General features: G+C 43.2%; 1 protein-coding gene across 4 annotated transcripts in view; it reads right to left on the bottom strand.

The window, feature by feature from the left end:
- MGAT4C (MGAT4 family member C) overlaps positions 1-24,926 on the bottom strand; it is a 1,156,917-nt gene that overhangs the window by 699,643 nt on the left and 432,348 nt on the right. For all 4 annotated transcript variants that reach the window (XM_085653923.1, XM_085653921.1, XM_085653924.1 and 1 more), the window contains exon 3: positions 10,403-10,461. The gene's annotated coding sequence lies outside the window, so the exon portion shown is untranslated. The remainder of the gene's footprint in view (positions 1-10,402; positions 10,462-24,926) is intronic.

Here is a 24,926-nt window from a genome sequence, read left to right as displayed (position 1 = left end):
TAGCCCAACCCAATATGGCCGCCGTCTACCCCTCATCCCGCGAAGCCGGTCTCTCAGCGTCGATACTCGGCTGAGAGTGACCGGCAACGAGTGGGGGGAGAAGACTCTCCAGGAGCTTTGGCAGGTGTTACCAGAGTTAAGTATATCACTCACGTGCTAGCGCTCACAAAGTCACGATGACACATACAAAATATTTTTAAAATGCACAATGCAATGCAATAAAGTAAAAGAAAGATCTCCCGGCATCCGCCTCAGGAGAGGGAAAGTGACAGACTGCCTAGTCGAGCGCAGGGCTTCCAAAAGCCCCTTTTATGCGCAGCTAGAGCGCGACTGACCAGTAGCCCAACCCAATATGGCCGCCGTCTACCCCTCGTCCCGCGAAGCCGGTCTCTCAGCGTCGATACTCGGCTGGGAGTGACCGGCAACGAGTGGGGGGAGTAGACTCTCCAGGAGCTTTGGCAGGTGTTACCAGAGTTAAGTATATCACTCACGCGCTAGCGCTCACAAAGTCACGATGGCACATACAAAATATTTTTAAAATGCACAATGCAATGCAATAAAGTAAAAGAAAGATCTCCCGGCATCCGCCTCAGGAGAGGGAAAGTGACAGACTGCCTAGTCGAGTGCAGGGCTTCCAAAAGCCCCTTTTATGCGCAGCTAGAGCGCGACTGACCAGTAGCCCAACCCAATATGGCCGCCGTCTACCCCTCGTCCCGCGAAGCCAGTCTCTCAGCGTCGATACTCGGCTGAGAGTGACCGGCAACAAGCGGGGGGAGAAGACTATCCTGGAGCTTTGGCAGGTGTTACCAGATTTAAGTATATCACTCAGGCGCTAGCGCTCACAAAGTCACGATGGCACATACAAAATATTTTTAAAATGCACAATGCAATGCAATAAAGTAAAAGAAAGATCTCCCGGCATCCGCCTCAGGAGAGGGAAAGTGACAGACTGCCTAGTCGAGCGCAGGGCTTCCAAAAGCCCCTTTTATGCGCAGCTAGAGCGAGACTGACCAGTAGCCCAACCCAATATGGCCGCCGTCTACCCCTCGTCCCGCGAAGCCGGTCTCTCATCGTCGATACTCGGCTGAGAGTGACCGGCAACGAGTGGGGGGAGAAGACTCTCCAGGAGCTTTGGCAGGTGTTACCAGAGTTAAGTATATCACTCACGCGCTAGCACTCACAAAGTCACGATGGCACATACAAAATATTTTTAAAATGCACAATGCAATGCAATAAAGTAAAAGAAAGATCTCCCGGCATCCGCCTCAGGAGAGGGAAAGTGACAGTCTGCACGTAGAACGCTCCTCAACCACTCTCTGATGCGTAAACTTTCTTCGCTGACTCCCGATGAAAGTTCCACTGCGTCATCACTTGTTGAGAAACTCGGATGGAGAAGGACCTTTCTCCAGACAAACTCCAACTGTCGATGCATCCAGGAACCACAGCGTACGATCGTGCCACGAAGATTCACAACACCATACGATCATGCAGACGGTGAAACTTTTTTCAAATCTGCAACAACTCAACAGGTGATGTGCCAATAGATTCCTTTAAATCAGTTCATTCACAAATGGGTCGGGCAGATGGGGTGAAAGAATAAAAATGAGCTCACCAAACGCATAGTGCCCCCGGCCCAGATGTGAAGCAATATGTTCAGAAGGTAGGAACCCAAGACACTCCTCTATAGATAGGTCCAAGTTTGTGAGAAGCCTTGTCTTCAAAGAGAGAAAAATCAGCTCAGCTGCGCTGAACAGAGATCTTGACACGCAGGAGACCTCCACTGCACACATTGGTGGAGACAGGGACAGTTCTCGTCGCCAAATTTGAAGTGATTACACTACTCAGGAAAGTGGAAGAGCACAAGCTTTATTGACTGTATGTCTCCACAGCTTCCAGGAACTGATCAACTCCTCCTGGGATTCAAACCATAATGCTCTATTGCCATGACAGTGACATCATAAGTAAAAGTAGTCATAAGAATAGACATAGAACTAAAGGAGAGACTACTACACATGTCCACCTCATTTTGTTTAGATGGTTACAAATCTTTTTATTCTCCAGCTATTCCCTTCAGTGTAGGTAGAGCAAAGGGAGATGTGATTATCTTGATCTCTCTCCATCATGTCAAGCTTCTGGAGCTATACAAGCATTCCACATATGTTCAAGCCCTACTGGTTATTTTTTCCAAGTTCACTAAACTCTTACTACTTAACTTTTATTTTGTCAAATCCACAGAGACAAATTTAGAGCATTTTATTCTCAAAGGTCTTTCCTGAGGCGCGACTCGCTTCTACACAATACATCTGAATGGGAGATTTTAACATCCATCCTTGCAGGGGATTTTATTGTAGATCCATCTCAAAAGTAAGTTGTAGCAATGTTAGCTTTCTACATATGGAAGACACTAGACAAGAGGAATTCTTAAAAACTCTTTTGCATCAATTTGACCTGTTTTTCTCTCGTTATTTTTAGCCAAAGGGCCTCGCCTCTTCCTCCAACCTTTACTTGGTGAGGTTGTTTCTCGCTCATTGCCTTTGTATTTGTCTCAACCTCACTGTTCAATGTAATTAGTGATCAAAGGGATCCAGCTTGTGAATTTAGTGACCATAATTCAATTCAATCTGTTTTTATGGGGTGGAATACACCAATCTAAGGTAGTTTTTAATTTCCAAGTATCGGGGTGACCCTTAATTTTCAACGTAGGAGACTGAAATGGTAAACAATTGTGGCCTAAGGCTTTGAAAGCTAAATTGTTTAGCAGTTGTCCCTCTGACTTTGCAATCAGTCTTAACTCTGACATGAAGAACAAGGAAATGCAAAGTGCCTTCATTTCATTAGCTGGTAAGATTTCTAACCTTTTATCTGTGTCAAGCCTAGCCCGGCAGGTAAATGCCTAGAGGATTTGGTAGTTCTTGCTCTAAAGCCCATAGAAACCAGCTGAGGGCATTAAAGTCTCAATCGAGAGATAAAACATTGGTAGCCTCTTTTCACTTTTCGTATCAAAATGAAAGAAAATAGAGAATTCCCAAGAAAGGAATTGTGAGAACAATTACTTCAGGCTAGCTATTTGTAATATATTTTGGGAGATCATGCACAGTCCTGTCTTTCAATCGGACCGGGGGTCTATTTGTTGCCATATTACCCTGGGAATGTTTGGTGAGTCACTTTGCATGGATTTAGAAATATAATCTTTCCTCCGGTGTGGGGACGCCCTTTTGTGAAGGTGCTCCAAATCTAGTTTTTTCTTAAGAAGAAGTCAGGAAGAGTATTTCTAGGCTATAAAGCCCCAGGCCCTGATTTCATTCCGCCTGACCTTTACATTAGTGAGCCCAAGGTGTGGGCCTCTTTGCAGCAGTTAAGCATGTGCTCCTCCATCATGACACACATCAATTATTATCCCACTTTTTAAGAAGGAAGATAAGAACGATCACCAGTTCTTCTTGGCAAATCTCACTGATTGATTTGTTGGTTAAGGTTTTAGATCAAGTGGTGCTTAACAGTTTAACCGTGTGGGCCAAGGAGAATCATATTCTCTCTGACCAAAAATATAGTCAGACCCAGTAGAAGTAGAATTGATCAGTGTCTTAATCTGTGCCTTATTATGAAAAAGTACACAGCCACCAAACATGACTTGATCCACATGGCTTTTATGGACCTCACGTCAGCTTTTGATAGGGTCAATCGGGACAAACTTTGTAACATGCTCTTATCCATAGGGGTGTCCATATGCATTGTTAATTTCCTTCATGATCTACATTGAAACATGTCCATGGTAGTCTGATATAACAGCAAGGGTTCTTGTACTGATTTTTTGAGGTAAGAAGAGGGGCACGCCAAGGTTGTATATTATCCTGTTTTTGTTTACCCTATATATAAACAACCTAGAAAAGCAATTGTTATCTGAACTTCCCCCTTAATAGGCATTGTCCCCTCCCAGTGCTATTTTATCGAGATGATGTGGTCATTCTTCTAGAACAGTGATCAGCCTGCAAAAATCTCCCAAATAAACTTGTAGCTTTTATGTTTGGCCTGGACATAGCGACCAACTATAACAAGCTTTTTATGATGGCGGCCGAGCTGAGGCCTACCAGTTCGAGGGTCTTACACATTCAAAGACATGGCTAAGCTAGACTTAACTCCTTTTCTTATCTGGGAGTTCAGTTTGTTTTTGCTCGTACTTGGTCCCCAATAATTACCTGCATGAAAAATCAGTATATAAGGGCCATTGCTTTGATTTATTATTTCACCTCTAGGCTGGGGAAAAAACCCTTGAATGCTTTACTAAAGCTATAGCAGGCAAAATGTATATCAGTATTCGCCTAAGGAAGTGATAACTCCTCTATGCTTCAGATAGTCAAAAATAAGCTATCTCAGATACCTTCTGAGCCTTCCTAAGTGTACTTCCTCATTTATTGTATTTCAAGTGTTGGGAGTTAACAACCCAGCAGATACACTTGTTCTCTGTCATTTTTCAAGATGGTTTACAGTTTGGATGAGGCCAGAGATAGAAATTAACCAAATTATCTTACAGGAATGTTTAGCCCTTGATAATGCCCAGCAGATACCCTGGCTAAACTTTCTTAAAAATTATTTTCTTCAGTGGGTCATAGCGTGCTGTTCAAGATTCCTAAGCTGATCATGAAAGTTAATTAAGTAAGGACTCTGAAGACCTTTTTGACTTTGCGTCAGGCTGATAGAGAAGGCCAGGACATATCTAAATCTTCTGTTCATGCGTATATATAATTAAAAGCAGTAGAACTTTTGGAACCCTAGTTTACAGCCATGACTGTTAATAACCAGCAATTTTTTTTTAATTCCGTTTCGGTTGAACATACTTCGTTGGTTGATTGAGCTCCCACAGGGTTAGAACAAGGGAAACGTTCTAGCACCTTGTGGCTGCAAGTTTCTGTAGCCACACGATACAATGCACTTTGTTATGTTTTGCGGTTTGTATGTTCAGCCTCATAGAGCTTTTATTATATCTCTTTTAAAAGGACGTAATTTTGACCAAGTTCGTTCCGCTTTGATGTTTTTGTAATTACTAAGTGATGGTTTTATCTGTTATTTTATCGTGTGTATTTTAGATGTGGCTGTGAAATCTGGATGACTTTTAATGCTTATTTCAATGGCCTAATGTATTTATTTGTCTTTATCCATTTGTATACATTCTGAATAAAGATTGAAAGAACTGAAGTGATTAAAAAATACAGGAATTTGACAGCCTAAGGAAAGTGAGTAATTTCTCAAGCTTGACTCTTTCTGCATATAACTTGATGTGAAAGTAGTGCTTACTTTATAAAAAAAACTTATGTAAGAGCCTACATTTTTCTAGGATTGTTCTGCATCTCTCACCACTAGTTTCAACTTTTGTTAACATACATGTTTGATTTATTTCCCTTTCGTTGAGTTCCTGGGTGCTATTGCACCTTCTGCACTGCAATGGTGTAGGAGTAGTTCAGGACAGTCAGTGCATGTGTCTGTGACATTAGCTAATTTGCAGAATGCGTACTGTCTTGGAAGCCTAGTTTGTCAATGGTGAGTAGCATTATTTTCCAGGCGCAGTAACAGAATGTTTGTGTTCAATTTTTCTAAAATAATAATAAAACAATTTTATTATAATTTTATTTTTCACTGACTCCGTCAAGTCTAGGGTGGGGCCCTCCAATGTCAGCCGCAGCCAGGGAAGAGGAGTGATGGGCACCATAAGTGTGCATGTCGCTTTGACTGGCTGTCTTAGGATGGCCAAACAAACGTGCACTTAAATATCTCCAACCCGAGCTGTGTTGCACAGCTGGGTGGAGAAAGGCACTGGCTCCCAGGCCCAAACTGAGCCCTACACCAGTCCACTCAGACCAATCTGGGTACTTCTCTCATGCTGGGTAATAGCAAGAGAGCAGCATCAGGATTGGATGGGGAGCCTGGGAGACTGTGCCCATGGGGATTACAGTGCTGGGAGCAGAGGAGTACCAAGGCGGTGGCAGGCAGGGGAAGGTGAGTGTAAATTGTTTTTTATTTTCTCACTGTGCTACCGCACCACATCTTGTTGGCAGCAGCCACCACTGGATTATTTGCTTTTCACATGTTTAGACAGAGAACCACACACCACTTACAGACACTGAAAATTATTTCTTCCACAGTAAAACCATGACCATCAAAAAATGTCAGAATCTATGTATTGCTCATCGGACCGTAAATGTCAGGAGAAATAAAAACCAAGGGGCCGATTCACAGAACTGATCTGAGATAAAATCCTAAACGTATTACTTTTGGTATTCACAGAAGGCATTTAGTAGTAGTAAAGTTAACACCCCCACTCACAGAGCAGGACACACCCTCGACCCCCATCTTCACAGGAGGGACAAACATCCGCTTCAGCCACACCACGCAGCCACCCTGGATGGACCACCACTGCGTACATTTCACCTTCAACACCACTACCGCACCCAAGCGCTCCCTGCGCCCCCCATGAAGGAACTGGAGCAAGATCACAGAAGATCACCTTAACACTACCCTCCTCCTAGACCACGACCGACACCAACTCCACTGCAAAAGAACTTCACCTCTGGATCTCCAGCTGCGCCGTCAAGCTTGCACCGCTCTGCCACCCCGCCAAACAACGCCCCCCAAAGGCCGCCTGGTTAACCACCGAACTCCAAGAAGCCAGGCGCTCCTGCAGACGCCTCGAGAAAACCTGGTGAAACAGGAAAACCATGAAAGACATGAACAACCACAGGAGTGCCCTGAAGGAATACCACCAGCGCATAAGAGACACCAAGTGGACCTTCATCAAGAACAACGACAATTTCAGCGAACAGACGCCAGACACCACCCGCACCCCTCCGCTGACAACAAGCCGACTGTCACTACCTGGAACCCCACCACCGTTGAACACATCACCGCAACCATGACGAACACCCACTCAGGAGCCCCCACGGACGCCTGCCCACCACACATCTACCACAGGGTCACCGGCGCCAGTGCACCCGAACTAGGATGGACCGTCAACGCCTCCTTCAAATCTGGCATCTTCCCAGACGACTGAAAGCGGGCAGAGGTCAAACCGACGGACCTGAAAAACTACCGGCCCATCTCCCTCCTCCCCTTCGCTGCCAAAGTCACTGAGAGACTCATAAACGCCCAGCTGACTGCCTTCATCAAAGAGAACTCCATCCTAGACTCCGCCCAGTCTGGTTTCCGCAGCAACCACAGCACCGAGACCGCCCTCCTTGCAGCCACTGATGACATCCGCATGCTACTTGACCAGGGACACATTGCGGCCCTCATTATACTAGACCTCTCTGCAGCTTAGGACACCATCTAACATCGCACTCTCGCAGTCAGACTTCACGACGCTGGATACTAGGAACTGCCCTCAACTGGATCCAATCCTTTCTCTCCGGCAGAACCCAGAGGATCAAACTCCCTCCCTTCCTCTCTGAACCCACAGAGATCAACTGCTGAGAACCCCAAGGATGGTGACTTAGTAAGAGAGCTTTTTACCTGTCAAATGAGCTATTTTAAGAGGTTGCATTGCAGGTTTAAATGCAGCAGACAGCGTCCAATGGTAGGCCTGAAGCTTTGATGTCCTTGTTAGATTAGTGGATGACCCAATATGTCCACAGGTGACATTTAACTTAGCATGCGATGAGGGAAGTTTCTACACAATACACTCTGGCCTTATAGGAGAGCTTAATTAGCCAAATATGGTTTACCCACATGTTTTAGGGGTCAGAGCACATACACTGGGCACTAGACATCAATGCCCCAGTGTGAAGAGTCTAAAACCAGCAATACAATTCAGCAATAAATGGGGGTGACCATGGAAAAAGGGGCATTTTCTCATAGTTAGGGTACAAGCTTTAGACAACACGACACATTCTGAGCCTGTACACTGACATAAATACAGCCACAGGGACATAAAGTTCAGCTTTCATTCCTACTGCTTTCATGCTAAGAAAGCTTGAAACTTGCCAAAATAAGGCCAGATACTTGTTAACATCACCTGTGCAAAACACAGTGACTGTATTTAATGGAAACATATTGAGCTGCTGCAGACATTCTTTTCCCCAAATCACAAAATGCACTATAACACTGCAACTGCACAGCATACAAAGGTAAAGTGCCTTGTACAACTGTCACAATTTCCCGACTGAAACGCAGTTCCAGCACAGATTTTGGAAAACAAAGACCTACCCACATGCTTGGTAATAGTCAATGCCAAGAGTTCCCGAAATAAAAACAATTTCACTGACAGGGCCCAACACTGTAAAATGAATTGTATTACTGTTGTCAACAGTGCACGCATATAGCACAAGGCATTCTGAAGCTGATGAAGCTTCTTTACAACTTTAGCTGCTTGTTCATACATCTGCAAAAAGAACAATTGAAGGACAGAATGATGAACAATGTCAAACATTCACCCCCAGACGTGGGTCCTGTACTCACCATGCCACTGGATTCAGGCTAGCCTTGCTGATGAGAGGTGATACCACAAAACCGGTCCCAGGATGCTTGTTTCTGGTCCAGGGAGAATCAGGCCTGGAATTCACGCTGGACTGTTCCCATGGGGAACAGGGTCAAGATTGATTTGCATATACCTGGATTAAAAGTGGAATGGCATGGTGAGCAAAAAATCGATGGGCTTAGGCCCAGTTTTCCGAACAGGGTGTGAATGTTTGACATTGTTCAGCTTTCCACCCATCAATTGTTATTTTTGCATTTGTCACCCCGAGTGGGACATGTATGTCCAGAAGTGGGTCATGTGCTCACCAGGCCACTGGAGTCAAGCTAGCCTGGCTGATGAGGGGTGATACCCCTGAAACCGGTCCAAGGATGCTTGTTTCCGATCAGGGCCAAGATTGATTTCCATATGACTGGGTCAGAACTGGAATGGCATGGTGAGCAAAAAACAATTGATTTAGGCCCAGATCTCGGCACTGGGGATGAATGTTTGACATTATTCAGCATTCAGTCAATCAATTGTTCTTTTCACATTTGTCACCCCAAGTGGGATGGGTATGCCCAGACACAGGTACTGTGCTCACCATGCCACTGGAATCAAGTTAGCCTGGCTGATGAGGGGTGATATACGAAATCCGGTCCCAGAATGCTTGTTTTCGGACCAGGGGAGACCTGACCTGGCAGTTCAGGCTGGACTGTTCTCATGGGGAGCAGAGTCAAGACTGATTTGCAAATGACTGTGTCCAAAGTGGAATAGCATGGTGAGCAAAACTACTATGGATTTAGGACCAGATCTCTGTACTGTTGGTGAATGTTTGACATTGTCCAGCATTCCACCCATCAACTGTTCTTTTTGTGCTTGTTCATACAACAGCACAGTTTCCCGGTACCAAAGTCCCTATACCTAAAAGAATCTATGAAACAATTCCTTAGCAAGCTTCTCACCTACGACTTGGTAGAGCTGGAAAAGCCCAGATCAGACAGTAAACATGCCTATATTAGCCCAGTTCATTTTTGGGCCCTTATTTATGGGAATCTGGAGTAGGGCAGTGCAGTAAGTCAACTTGTTGTGCTGCCCTACACCAAAGTTTACGGACAAGAATGCACCATATTTATGCAATATGGTGCATTCCTTTTCTTTCTCCTTCCAATGGTGCCATTTCGGCTGTCCAGCGCATGCACCCGTGCACCCTGGTGCAAGTGTGCCTGTGTTGTCGGCAGGATAGTTTTTGTGTAGGAAGGGGCACCTTCCTGCACAAAAACAATCCTAAGAGGCATTTTCCTCTTTTTATATGTGCTACAGAATGCAGTGCACATAGAAAGAGGAAAAAATGTGGATAAATAAAGATATTTCGCACTGACCGAGGTTTACATGATCCTGCAATTCCAGAGCAGCATCAAAATCCATTGGTATTGTGTCGGAAAACCCACCACAATGCCTATGGAACACCTCTTGACTTCAGAGTAAGGCAAAGGTGCCTTGCCTTATTTCGTCTCTAGTAGGCCATCCAAAGCCAGGCTAGGGGCTTTACGTGGCCACATAGATATGATTTTGTAATCTGCACCACTGGAACGCCACAAAAAGTGACACTCAGGCGGCGCAGGGGGCTCATAAATAAGTCCCTTGGTATCTAAGAACAGGGCAGAGTGACACTGGCTTGTAATAATTGAGCATGGAGCTCCCCACTATCTATTGTCTGATGTCCGAACTCAAAAGTCTTCATTCAGTACCAGTGACATTTATATGCAGAAGATCAATTACAAATGTATAGAAAACAAGATAAAGTATATAAACATATGTCCATTTACAAACAAAGTTGAAACAATAATAGCCAATGCATAGCCCGTGTGTAACTTACAAGGGTGTTAATGATAAACAATAATATCAGATACATGGCTAAACTAGTTTTAAAAAGACTACCATTTTAGAAAATGATCTTACCTGAACAGCACCTGGTAAAAATCTTTAATGCTAAGACAAAAATGGAGATCCTCTGATATCTGCAGATAAATTAAAGCAGGTTTTATTTGTCTACAATTTAATTTAAGGGGTAAGGTAGCACTTACACAATTGTTAGTAAAAAACATACAAAACATGATAAAGTGCATAGCGCCTTGGGTAGAAGTTGAATCAGAAGGTGAAAGGCTACATGATGAGACAATCAGCTACTATTGTTCATTCTATAACATGCTAACAGAAACTTACATCTGCTATTACCCACAAATAGCAAATATGATTCCAGCATGGGTACCGTGTTGCAAAGTATATAGGCTCTAACAGATGGTTTATTTGATTAATTCTCTTCTAGAAGATATGAATTTTAAAAATAAGGTTTTGGTCCACTGCAAGTCTGATTTAACAATAAAAACCAGATCAGGCAAACTGAGTTTCAAAAACCTAGTCCTTATACAAATGAACCAGGGAGTTTTCAGAGCCCCACCGAGCCTGGACCAATCATTAATGATTAACCAATTAAGTTCCATTTCTGTTCTAACCACAGCAAAAAGCTGTCACAATGATGAACACAGTTTAATAAGAACCTAAATATAGCTACTACAACTTAATCTTGATGGGATTCAGACATATCTCCATTCATGCACATCCTTGACCTAGGGTAGGACTGGACTGTTGCAAAGAAGGATTTGAGTACTGGGAAATTAATTTTGCAGAGAGGTGAGGAAAATAATCAAATGTTATTTGAAAGAGTAAATTCATAAAAAGGATACAAATAAGTAAGTAGAGAGCTGAAAACTTTAACACTGATAAATACTGATGTTTACAGTTATTAACAACATTGGGAACAACTGAAACAACTCACCAGAATTTTCAACAAAAGGAAAGTGAAAACAGCAAAGTCTCTGAATAAAGTGCACTGGGCTCAAGGAAACTGAATGAGCACTAGGGTTGAAGCTCCGTGATTGCAAGGAGAGGAGAGCTAAGCACAGGTCCATCCCAGAGTGACAATTGCAGATGCTGTCCTGGTTCCCCCTTTTTATTTGCACTGGAAAGTCCAGGATGACATGGCTCACTCCGACTGAGTCACAATAAACTTGACAGAGCATGAGACAGAGGGGAGGACATAGGAAGCTTATCTTCTAAGAGCTAAACAGGCAATGGGAATGGGACAGGCGCTGCACTGGTCCAATGTGAGGATCACAGGACCAGAGCAGACAATCAGAAAGCACTGTGCGTTCAGGCACGCTCAGGTACAAATTAAAATAAAAACCAGCAATCAGCCTTACAGTTTACACCAGTCTTTGTTTTGTTTGTGCTTCGTTCTTGCTTTTCAAGTTCTAATGTTAACAGTGGAACTCTATAGTGTAGCTGCCAAAGCTGACTACATTCACTGAGAGAAAACACAGGGGCATATTATCAAGAAACGGCTTTAAAATGATCTCCGCTTTAGCGGCAGAAAACTGCAGCTAAAGCGGCGATAATGGGCTTGATAATATGCCCTTGAGAATTCCCATAGAAGCCCATGTTCTGGTGTCAACATGGGCTTCTATGGGAATTCTCAAGGGCATATTATCAAGCCCATTATCGCCGCTTTGGCGGCAGTTTTCTGCCGCCAAAGCGGCGATAATTTTAAAGCCGTTTCTTGATAATATGCCCCACAGTCTGCACAACTACATATCATGGATGAGGGAGATCTAGTGGAAGTAGCTACTGGTTGTAGGATGGGGGCAGCTGGACTGTGCAGAGTACAACAGCTTCAGCAGCACACTCATGTGGTGTTCTGAGTGCATGTGCCCTACCACATAACTCTCATTTGTTAGCAACAAGTCCTGGTGCTCGAGAATATGTACCAGGGCCAAGCTCTGCAAAGTCTGGTAGAAATTAGGAACAAACAACAATCAGTGGGAAACATTTCTTTTGCTGTTACCTACTTATGCATTAATTCTATATGCAGCTTTGGCTGCTTCTGTGCGCTTCTGCCAGCACAAGCCGTAGAAAATAGAATGCATTTATTGAAAGTTTATTGAAAGTTCATCTAAGGCAATCAGTAGTGCACAGTGAGAATGTGTGAGTGTAGGTGTGTCTTTATATGTGTAAGTAGTTTATATGTGTCTATGTGTATGGGTGTGTTTGTGCATACCAGTGGCTGCATCCTGCTTAAGTGGGTTGCTTTGTTTTTTATTTATGTCTGTTTCTCTACGTCTGCTTGGGATTATGTGTGTATATCTGAAGATATTTACATTTGTATGGGTCATGACTCACACCTGTATGGGTAAGTTGTCCTCAAATTTGTCAATAAATTCTTCATAATGCTTCGCACCCTAAGTGCGTCAGATTGAAACATGAATATTAAATTCATTAAATTAAAGGGGGGTTATTTTATGATATTTCAAATATCTACCTTACAGAACTGGGAATATCTCATCTGGGAAATGAAAAAAGAAATTACGGGAAAAATTGGGTTACATCATAGCAATTTAATTCACGCTCCTACTCATCTCAGCTAAACACTTATATATTCAAAATATTGAAGAGTTGTTAGCAAAAAAGGCTGTTGGGAAAATCATACGCAGGTTTGCAGACGCGACTCATGAAATATAATCCAGCATTTAAATTTGCACAGGCGCATTCTGGCCCTGCTACATACATTCCAAAGCCACATTAGATACAGGTATGAAACATTCCGAATAAAAGAACATGAGATGTTTTCCAATTTAGATTGAATTCGTAAATCCCAGAACTATATCTTAGCCAACTGCTGGGCCCAAGAAGAGATTATAAATAGAGCCTGCCTAGAGGTGAAATAAAAAGAAAAAAGGTTCACTGTCATAAAAGTCACTTGTGTATTCAACGTATTCCCTGGGTTCAGGTTGAGATTCTAAATATGCACCAGCGTGAGGGCAAAAACAGAAAAGTGTCTCTGCCACTGGGCAATGGTGAAAAATGAAATTGCAAGGCAAGATGAAAAAAATAATTAACTACAAAATACAGAACAGCCAGGGGTAAAAAATCATTAATTTCAATTCCAACCTTTTTAGTTGCAATTCTAAAAGAACTGAGCAAAAGCATACTAGAATTTTATAAGCGAATAATCATGTTTACCTGTGGTATCTGAATATCTTAATGTATGATGCAGGTCTGGCGGCCCTGCGGACAAAAGAATTCAGTGTATAATGCCGCCTTAATTTTGTGGCTACCTGGTCTCAGAGAGGTTAACTCAGCCTTTTATCTTTCCAAGGTTGGAAAAAATAGCATCATTTCAGTTGGGTAACAGAAAATACATGGTGCTAGCATCTAGAAAATGTTTTGGTATTGAGAAAGCATTTATATAAAATTGGGATATGTACCTGGGGCCACATTGTCCACCCACCCAGTGACATCACAGAGCTACCCCTGTGTTCCAGCCTTCGCTTCTGAGAACATTTCTATTGGCTGCTAAGGGACTAGGGAAAGGCAAGGAGAGGATACAATAGTAAAACAAGCATTTGCAATGCAATCGGTCTCACCTTTGGGGCCTTATATGTATTTAGCTATGCAGCACATTAGCCGGGGTGCGGAAACATGTACTGTTCTTTAACATGGAGGGAAAGTAAGCACCAAACTGTGGAGCACACCAGGTATGGGAACACAGGGAGAGAAATACTGCCTATTAGCGGGAAATGGTATTGTCCAAAGCGCTGTTTTTAATATAAAAACAGGGCCTTCGGTGGTCACATCACTGAAAATACAAGATTTGAAAAAAATATGGTCTACAGGTGCTTGTGGGAGACGAGTTTCTATGACCTGGAATCTAGTGAATGCTAAAGTGATTCTGGTATTTTACTGACCTCTGTTGGTCGTTTTCTATCAAGAAAGTTAAATAGAGGCAGTTGCCAGAAAAAAAAGGCCCCAATCAGAAAGCAATTGTGGTATTTTACTGACCTCTACTGGTCCTTTTCTATCAAGACAGTTAAATAGAGGCAAATGAACAAGCAGAAAGCAATCCTGGTATTTTACTGACCTCTACTGGTTGTTTTCTATCAAGACAGTTAAATAGAGGCAGCTGAACAGAAAAAAAGTCCCTATGCAAAAGCGGAAGCAGATAAGTCCGAAGGCTGATCTCTAGAGCCCACAAAGTGCATACAACAGCTCTTCTAGACAGCGCAAACGCTGTCTAGGCTCAACCTAAACAGCACTCTGTTCCTGCTGCTGACTTTATCCCTCTGATACTGATGTATTGGAGGCCGTTGCAGGGGTACGAAAGGCCTAGTGAGGGATGGGATACATCCTTATTGACATGATTGCTTATGTGTAATCATAGTTTGATGCACTTAAGAACACTCTGCATAACTGTGCATAGGTATGTTTCCAAAAGCTAAACCTGTAGCAATCATCATACAGCTTTCATATACGTACACTTACGAAGTTATTTCTGCCAGATCTTGCTTATGCTATCTTTGTACTATACAGCTAAGTCACCGTGAAAGAGAACACTTGTGGTCTGTTCAATTCTAACGAAAAGAATTATTTCTGACCAATTAACAAAAGACAAAGCAAATAAGCCGAGGATCAGTCACATAAGTGCCACACACCAACATAAGATTGCAGTGAGATATATACACCATCCGGAAACCAGAAAGTCCACACCATTATTTATATAATACATTTTTAATGACTAATCATTGATCAGCCGCCACCATCTTTGCACTAGTCAATGTTAATCCTAGTTAATTAAAGGACATACCAGTCACGAGCTAAATGTCCTTTTACCACAAGCCAAACGGATGAGTAAAATTAAATCATTTATGGTGCACAGGCTCTCATTGATTCCTAAATCATTTTATGATGTCCAGAGGCCCCTATGCTTCCAATAAACTATGATACACAACAGTGCTTTTTAGCACAGAACAAGATAACCTGTTCTTCATTTCAGTCATGAGATCAGTGTAACTGCTTGTGTAGCCATGGTGGAATCTTTGGAAAGCATTTCTGGTTGAAACTAAATGGTGGTCCACATGGTCTGGCTGTGTAAGATGAGCATAAAGTCCAATGTGCTGAGGGTAACATTATTACTTTCTCCTGCCAATGACTGAGAAATTCAATTGAGATGTTAACAGAGTTTCTAGAAAACCACCTTTGTTATGCAGCGCAGCAGGACTCAATGACTTTGTCTAGCAGAACCCTTTTTCCTGTGGGGAACCAGCATTGGACCACTGGAACCAAGCTTAGTATGTTTTCTGTACCCCTGAAGCAGTCATTGAAGTAGAAAATTGGGAGAGAAGATGTATTAAAAAGACATGAAGCTAGTCCAAACTAAAATTGACAGGGAGTATTATTTGTAAGATAAATCAGCTGAAGGTTAAATCTCATGAGGTTTAGGGCTGACACAAACCAAAACCAAAAAGACACAGTTGGTCAGCTTAAGACATCCTTGGGCTGTGCACACAAACCGCCAAACAGTTTTGAGAAGGGAGAGCCTCTAAATCCATTGAAAAAAGTAGAATAGCTGTTCTCTTTTACACAAGACCCCTACGTGAATAAAAAAAACAAAAAAACGTTTAACTTTGATTTGAGAAATGCAATATTTCTATTAAACGAGAATTTGTTTCTAATTCCACACCCAACATCAGTACAAAAGTTAAATCAACTCAATGATGGAAATAAATAATAAATGTCAAAGGACTCTTGGACGCAAAAGTTTCTTCCAGTATCTTGCATGTCAATAGTCTTAAGTGTTAAATTGAAGTGCAAGAGGTGAAGTGTTCAGTGATATTGCAGGGTGACAAATTAGATGGTAAGTGAATAGCAGTACCATTTATACATGAAAAACAGTGCAATAGACAAATGGTTTAGGCATCTCATTTCCATTGTACAATCTCAGACTGCATGTGCAAATGTTTCAACCCTTTTTTTCCTAATCTAATTTGTCAGTGTCTTCATCAGGGCAGAACGTTTTTACAGTGTCTGTATCACCATTCACCATAAGATGCTGAGCAGATTGAATCATCCAAGATCCTCCATAATCTAAATAGCCATTAGCTGCCAAAAGAAACGCAGTGGAGGATTCAGCTACTCAAGAAATGGAAGGGCCCCAACCTGCAAGCAGCAAATAGTGCCATAGATAATCTGTAAGGGGTGGAGCAATGATAGCTTTCTGGACTTAAAATTGATCTTGCAGGGTAGGGAGAGTTACGTTTCTAATTGATCCTAATTGATTCGCTCTTTACAAATGTGGATTATTATTATTATTATAGGTCATAACGTGATCAATCTGGTGCTCACTTGTATTTGCAACACACCCTCATGCACGTCTGAACCTAGTTTATAAAAGAACAAATATGGCACGCCTCCCAGGTGAGGGTTCCAGTTCCCCCTGAAACGGACCGTTGCAATGCTATCAACCTATATGATCCACCACTGGCATTTTGTCCCACCCATAGACCTCTTTAGTGCTATTTGGTGGAACGTTTTGTGACATATTTCCTATGAAATATGCAATGCATGGCAGATAGAGGCAGGAAAAAATATTTCCCAGTCCCACATGAAGGAAACGCTTTCTCTGAATTGGGCCTTTATTTATTTTATTTTCAAGAAACAGATTCCTGCTTTAGGAATTTGTTAACCGGAAGAAAACTTTTGCCCTAGTAGGCCCTTTAAACATGGTGCCTGCTCTGCAAACTTCTCTATTGTGAAATGAGCCACAATAGCAGTGGGCACATTCAAAGCAGTGAGATCTCCACGAGACACTACAGACCTTAAGTACAGAGGATGGTACTCCACCAGGGTAGGGGGGTCATAACCTCAACCCCCAGGTGTGATGGCGCACACCAGCCAAGGCCTAATTAAGGGCCTAAATGTCTTCAACTAATGGAATGTATGAAGAGGAATGATGAATGACACATACAAATTGGAGTGAAAGACTTCTATCAACTACAGACCATCACAGAGCACTCAAAGCAACGCTTTCATACAGTGCAAATTGTCAAAACGTTTAGGGAAATAGCTAATGTATCTGATGAATTCTACAGTGCATTGTATGGCATTACTTAAGATAAAGTGATGTCAGATAACTCAATTTTTATCTGCCTTGAACTCTGTCCCTTGGTGTTACTGTTACTTATATTGCTTATGAGGATAATGAAACTGCACTTATGAATACGAAAGATCCCTGTTAGAATCCAGGAAAAACCTTGACATTGCTTCCACATTTGATTCATGAAATTCGACTAGTTAGTACGGATGGAATTAGTTATTGAACTCTGTTTATATTATCAGTGCTCGAGAAAAATCATTAGATGTTTACATGGCAACATTTGCTGTGTTTTTAAGACCCGTAGTGAAGTGACTTTACATTATAATTTTCCAGACATTTGAAGAAATTAAGAAAGCCCGTTCAACGGAAATGACTTAGGTAGGTTTAGGAATTCTGTGGTAGTGCTCAAACTACAGAATTTCTGACTTTCAGTTTCAAAATCATCCAGCCTGGATGACCCACTCTTCTCTGCATTGAGAAAAGTAAGCTGGTCATCCGTGTCACTGATGAACTGTGGGTGAATTTTCAAAGATAAGGACTGAAAGGGAAGAGTACTAGTGCTGGCTTGCTATATAAGGGAACACAACTAGGTTTTGAGACTGAGGAATGAGGTGAGAGTGGACATTTAGCAGATGAATATCGGCAGAATACGGTGGAGGGTATTATGGTGCAAGCATCCTCGAACAATATATAGTCATCCAGTGGTGTACAGGAGAGTCCATGGAACAGTTCTCAGAATAATTAAGTCTAAAAAACTAGGGGCACATTTATCATAGCGATGCATCGCCCTTGCACCTTGCAACGAGGTGCAAGGGTGACACAACACTGAAGTTAGATTTATCAAGCAATGCAAGGCCACCTTGCGTGGCCCTGAGTGGCGGCTTCACAAATCTAGGATAACGCCACTGCACCACAAATCACTGCGTTGCATTCCTCTGCCACAGGGAGGTGTGCCATGGGTGGAGCGTGGATGTTCCCACGTACAGACCCATAGATTTTGGCGCATTTCCAGATTTACCATTACTGGTAGACCTGGTAATGAGTCAAATTGCTATGCCTCCCCAGGTGAGGTGTAACAAGGAGAAATATATTTATTTCTCCTCGTTTGGTCCTCTTTCTATGCATGCTGCATTATGCAGTACTCATAGAAAGAGGAAAATGCCTCAGTGGATTGTTTTTTGTGCAGGAAGGTGTCCTTTCCTGCACTAAAACGATCCTGTCTGCAACGCAGGGACCCTTGCAACACTGCGTAAGGGTGCCTGTATTGGCGCTAGGCAGTAGTTTGTGCGCAAGTGCAAGGAAAGGACAGGAATAATATTACATATTGTGCATTCCTGCGCTTTCACACAGCGCAGAGAGGCGAGGTGGCTTGCTAAGATGCGCTGCATGAAAGTTTGATAAATCGGTCTCAAATGTGGCAACACATTTTTCTGAATTTGACATGGAGGTAAGTCTAAAGGAGATAATTGGTAATGTATATTACTGAAACTCCACATTTATTTATCAGGATTCATGGGCTTTGGAACCGAATAGAACTGTCAGGCGAAGCACCATTCCATGCCCTGTCATGTCATGCAAGAAGTGAAAGGTGACTGCACTTCGGACACTACTTGTCAGTTTGGGAACTAAAAGAGTTTTATGTCAGTCTCTAAATGGCGTAGATGTGGTGCCAGCCGTAAGCAAACACTGCCCATAAAGGCTTTAAATGTTCCAAACTGCTCTCGAACGTCATTTCTCCACGAGTATCCTCAGTTGAGCTCTGACCTCATTGCGCCTCGTGAGAGAGAATCAGCTTGACTCCCCAGGCACAGCTAGCAAGTGGTATATATTTGGCCATACCTGTTTTATTCCCAGGTGCACAAAGCAACAAATAGATCTACAGAAATGGCCAGGATACCATATACGAAATCCAAGGAATGATTCTTTTCAAAAATAAAAAAAATGATTTGTAGCAAATTAATGTGAAGGACCAACCATATGAATTTAGTTTTCTAAAAATAGTCGTTAAAAACAACCTCAAACATGGGTCAGTAGTTCCTTTGGCCCTCAACAGAAGACCCCACACACATTTCCACATGGCTGTCCTCCTTCTGTAAAGTGGTTTAGAAGTGTTAGTGCGCGCACTTAAGTTACAATTGTATTCATAAATTCAATTGTAGATGCCTTACTACCCAACCTGCATGAATGTTAGAAAAATGCATTATCTATCACCAGCAGAAGAGTGCATTAGAGAAAATGACAATTTTTAAAAGACGAGTTATTATCTGAAATGTATATCTATTGTTGGCATATAATCAGTTTAGGGTAGCCTTCTCCTCTCATGTCTCGATGAGACACTTTTCAAAGTATTCAAAAGAAAATACCAGTTCCTTTAATAATGGCAGTCAAGGAAACCTTCACTTCATCACGTTTGTAGCCCAATCTTAAACTATGTTATGTTTTGGATAATTATTAAACAGAAAAGTTATAATAACAACCTGTACTTTATCCTCCAGACTTTGTCGTGCATTATTGCTATATATATAGTCAGTTTTCCTTAGATCAGTAATTTGATCCAATGGTGGTGATATAAAAGAAGTTGCCACTTGCCTGGGTGTTTTCGTTAATTATACAGGCATTTACATTAAGATCAGAAAAGGCAAATATAGATGGTGACAGTGTGGACTCTTAGCCAAGAAACAGGAAGTGGCAAGAGACATGGAAAGAAGAGACGGAGCAGCATTGTGGTAATAGACAGTGCAGTTCTGCTCGTGGTGTGGTGGTGGAGATTCCAAGGAGCCTGTGGTCCAGAGTCTTGTGAAGGTGGAACCTGCCCAGTACTCTTAACAATAAGAGTCTCCGCTGTAACCACAATCGCGATGAGTTGAGGTCGTCAGTGAATCCCCAGGGACGCTGAAAGGTGGGTTGCGTCGGCTTTGGAAGTGGGTGGCCATGCTGCAAGATTTGAAATGTGCACCAGTCCATCATATTAATTTCTCGTCAAGTTCCCTCTTTGCTATCCCAAAATGTATGAATAGAGTCCAGACACTTTAAGGATGGAGCAGCCCCGTTGGTGAGAGTCCAGTTGCAGAAGAGAATAGAGTGAAGCTGAATAAGCCAGTGTGGTAGCTGAGAGTGCTAGCGGAGATTGTACTTTTGAATATTGAGTACAAGAATATTGAGGCACACTAATATTATGAACAAACAATTGAGGCAGAAAATATCTAAACCTATCCGTATAGAGGGACATATAGATTTACTCTATTTAACTTCACATCTAGGTAACTTGAAGATGTATATACACAAATATTGCACTTGACTTCAGGAGCTACACCCAGTGATAGGAGCAAAGACTGTATGGGCAGAGTGGAGCCAGTCAGTGATGTGCACCAAGGTCAGTGAGACTTCAGTGTCAGCCGCAGCAGGAATGTGCAAGCAAACAAAACTTGCATTCAGGTGAGGGCTGCAAAGGCCAAGGGTCAGGAGCCAAAAGGTGAAGCACTTGGCCATAATTCCATGCGAAGGGCACTGCCAGTGCACGGATCAGCACTAAACAGATGGTTACATATGTGCTCATTGATTGGGCCATTCGTTTTCAGGCCCAGCAGCAGTATACTTTAGGGTTAGGCGGTCAACTCTGCTCTGCGGATGGAGTTTGCGGAATTTTGCAACTCTGCGCTCAGGAGTTTTTGCCCTCGCAGCCTACCATGAGCAATAAAGGCACCTTTAGGATAACACGTTTAATCAACTTGTCTTTTCCACGCAGGCCATTTTCAGGGTCAGCTGCATGCTAGTTTCGGTGATTAGTTACATGCCTGTTCGTTTGAGGAGGCCGGGAGCTACAGGTGCTGCTGTTTGCGCGCGCGCACTTAGTTAATCATGGAAAGGAAACCAGCATTTATGAAAAATGTCAAGTCAAGTTTCCTTGCTGATCTATAATCGTGTGCTCTATCGACGAGACCACGTCCCTCTCTGCCGAGGATATTGTGTGGAAGATTAGCAGCTCCTCGGTGGAAATGTTGTTATTACAATGCGTATTGCAGATTTAACTGGCCCCCTTACCCCTTGTCCCCTGTCCCCCAGGCTCACGTGCCCCTGGGTCCTCTGCCTTGCTTCTCCCTCCTGACTATCCCTGGTGTCCCCATGCCTGTACCCCTCCCCCCCAGGGCCCCTTTCCTTGCCCCTTTATCTTCTCCATATTTACACCCCCCACCTTCTGCCCCTCACCTCTTATTAAACATCCCAACTCTAGTGCCCCTGGCTCTCATAGTCACCCCCACGCCCCCTTTGACCTTCTGCTCCCATGAATCCCTTGGCCTGATCTCTCTAGTGCCCCCCACCTCAGAGCTATTTCCCCTTCCGAGTCAGCACCCTCTCTCACTGCACACGTCATCCGAGATGGATGCACACAGCCCCATTAGCAAGCCTTCTCCAGGGAGTATTTTTAGCAGCTCCTGGCAGTCTCTTTGGGCTCTAGAATGAACTAGCTCTGGGAGAGGCTCACTGAAGCAGGCCTGGGGACAGGAGGCGCCTGGAACAAGACCAAATGAGCATGAAGCACATGCTGGCAGAGATGATTGGCTTTACCAATGTCAGCTTTCTATACTGTAAAAAATGTGAATGCCTCATCAGTTTTACAGTGTCATAGACAACCGACATTGGTAAAGCCAATAGGACTTGCTTTAATGTGCTCTGATAGTAGGCAGCAGCTAACTGGACAACATTCTAACTGAATTGCTGCTGTTCACTACACATTAGACATCTGAAAGAGCAGAAAAAAGCACACTAAATCCTGCCTGCCATAATTCAAGCAAATTCAAGCAGCTTTGTGACTGACTGGCAATGACCCTGGTGTAAAGGGGGTTCTCGTCTGAGAGTAACGCCGTAGTTAGGTCGCTCTCATTAAAATGATTTCCTGACAAAACTTGCAAACAGGTTTTTATCTTTACCTTTGCTCACGTAAATATCTTTCTAGTGAGGACTTAAAAACTATAATTTGAAGTAGGTTCTGTGCTGTATAAGTAGAAGCAGGCACGCAACACCCATTTGACGCAAAGGGCTTCAGCCCCCCCCCCGTCGTGTGTGGCAACCCGGGATGAGACAGCTTCCCGGGCACACACACAGCCGCACCCGAGCACTTCACAGGTCTTTAAAAGACCATTTGTATGTTAATGAGGCCTCGCTGTTGTTTTACCCCTTCTAAGAGCCCCTGCAGCCCCACTCTTGCTTAAAGATTCAGCCCCCCCCGAAATTTTTTCTTAGCCTCCCCCCCGAAATTTGGCTCTAGTTGCGCCTCTGAGTAGAAGCTCTTTCAAGGGGGAAAGAGTGGATGAGGAAGAGCCACATTGGATTTCGGAAGTGGGTGTTTACACTACAGTCTTGGGATGCTGTCAGGCTCTTACCGTTTTTCATTTCCGCCCAGCTTTGTAGAGTTGCAGCCTATGAGCGCTGCCTGGACCAGTGACAACCTGCAAGCAGTACCGGTGCTGCTCTGTAGAGGAGGAGAGTGGTCTCTCAGCACCCTGAGCCATGGAGCGGGCCGCACAACTCCAAACCGCCTGGGGCCCTGGTAGTCCAGGGCCTCCTGCTGCATGTACAGATGCTCCTTGTCCTCATCGACAGCAAACGCTGAAGCAGGAGAAGCTGTCCGGAGTGTCCACTGCTGTCTACGCAAGAAGTGAGGAGAAGAGGTGGGGCAGTGGGGGCACATGACTAGGGCGGAGCGGACTCCGCGGAAATCTACTGAGTGTTTATACAGTGTAACTGCGTGAACTCCGCCAACCCCTACCTAATATACATCAAGATTCATAAAGGCTCAATGGTAGAGGCAGATGCAGTGAAGAGAGCCTAGAAGCTGACCAGTCCCAGAATCTGTTTAGAGGTCAGTTTTGGCATGAAATGTAGGTGCAATTTTGCCACTAACACAGCTGGTAAGGTGGTTCTGGCTAAATACTCAACAGGGATAATTTATGGAGCAGCTGTAGATAGTCTAGCAATTTTGAATAGCCCTGTCATTATACCAATTTTTAAGTATGGGAATAATGTTTGGTGGCCTTCCCTGGATTCAAGCATATGATCTGCAGGTCGCATCAGATGGTGGCGACAAGAATTTAACTCACAAAGAGCATTTGTTGTATTTCCTACAAGCAGGCGACAGATGCTGCATGTGAGAGAACATATGCAAACCATATATTAGCACTTAAATCTCATACACATTCTTGATCCGCTGCTCTTCTTGCTAATGAGTGGAACGTAATCAGAGAAAATAAGGAAATGACTAAAGTCAAGTTTTCCACAATCTGAAATAAAAAATGTGAGAGGAGCGGTGATATTTGAACTTGCTGAAAAAACATGAAAGGTCTAATTATTTTGTTGCTAATTATGTAAATGCAATGGGTTTTTTTAGCAGGAGATTGCAACATAATTAAGAAAATGTGACTAGATAAGTGTAGCACTGTCACCTTAAGGTAGTGAGAAACGTTATTTTCATTCTAACAAAGAAGTTGTTACATTTTCCTATTTTTGTCTTGCTGTAATTATATAGTGGAGGAAACATTTTATTAGTGTATGTGTGCCACTTAGAAAGTGTAACAATGCAAATATGAGCTAACAAATGAGGAAAATACAGCTCTCTGGGTTAGAATGTCTGCTCATAACCTATTTATCAATGAAAAACAAAGCACAAACAGCAAAAAATGAGGCAATAATCATGTCACCAGAGTGAATACTTATTTCTCAACACTGAAAATCATGCTTTTTTAAAGAATCAATTTTGTCAAAATTAAGGGCCAAATGCACTAAAAGACTTGTATTAGAACTTGAATTCCTGGTTGACTGAGGTATGCACCCAGGCCAGGCAGAAACCCCCACTCTAGTCAGGGTAAACTAAATACACAATAAGATAATCTGTGTCCACCCTCTGGTAGCTTGGTACAGAGCAGTCAGGCTTGATGGCAGTCTCTCTGTTGTTCAGGAGTTAGTGTGGGGGAAAAGATTACTCCTTCCACCGACTCATCCTTCTGCTTGGTGTCCAAGACGTCAGAGAGAGGTTCACTCTCCTCTTCTCCATCAGTCACAACAGAATGGTGAGCTCAGACCTCTCAGACTGTGGTTTGAGGTGATTTACATGCATCACCCTGTGGGGTTGCATAGGGGTCTTGAGGTCCACCAGGTATGTTGTTTCACCCTTTATTTCAATCACCTCATATGGCCCAATCCAGCAGCCCTGGAGGGCCGTGGGCTCTACCGGCTCCATCACACACACTTTTTGACCAGGTTGAAATTCCACAGTGGAAGAATTTTTGTCATACCACTCCTTCATGACTGCCTTGTTGGCTTCAGGTTTACTGAAAGCTTGCATCAATAGCTTAGCCATCTGGCTTCTGAAGGCCAGCATGCAGCTCACTACATTCTGAGGTACCCTTCTGGAAGGTTGCTCCCACCATTCCTTCACCAGACTCACAGGTCCTCTGACCTGGTGCCCAGACAACAGTTCAAAGGAGCTGAAATCCACTCCTC

The sequence above is a fragment of the Triturus cristatus genome, chromosome 4_1, assembly GCF_964204655.1.
Source record: "Triturus cristatus chromosome 4_1, aTriCri1.1, whole genome shotgun sequence".
NCBI lineage: Eukaryota > Metazoa > Chordata > Amphibia > Caudata > Salamandridae > Triturus > Triturus cristatus.
Note: the sequence above shows the minus strand (reverse complement) of the source record. Positions and strands in the feature narration are given on the sequence as shown.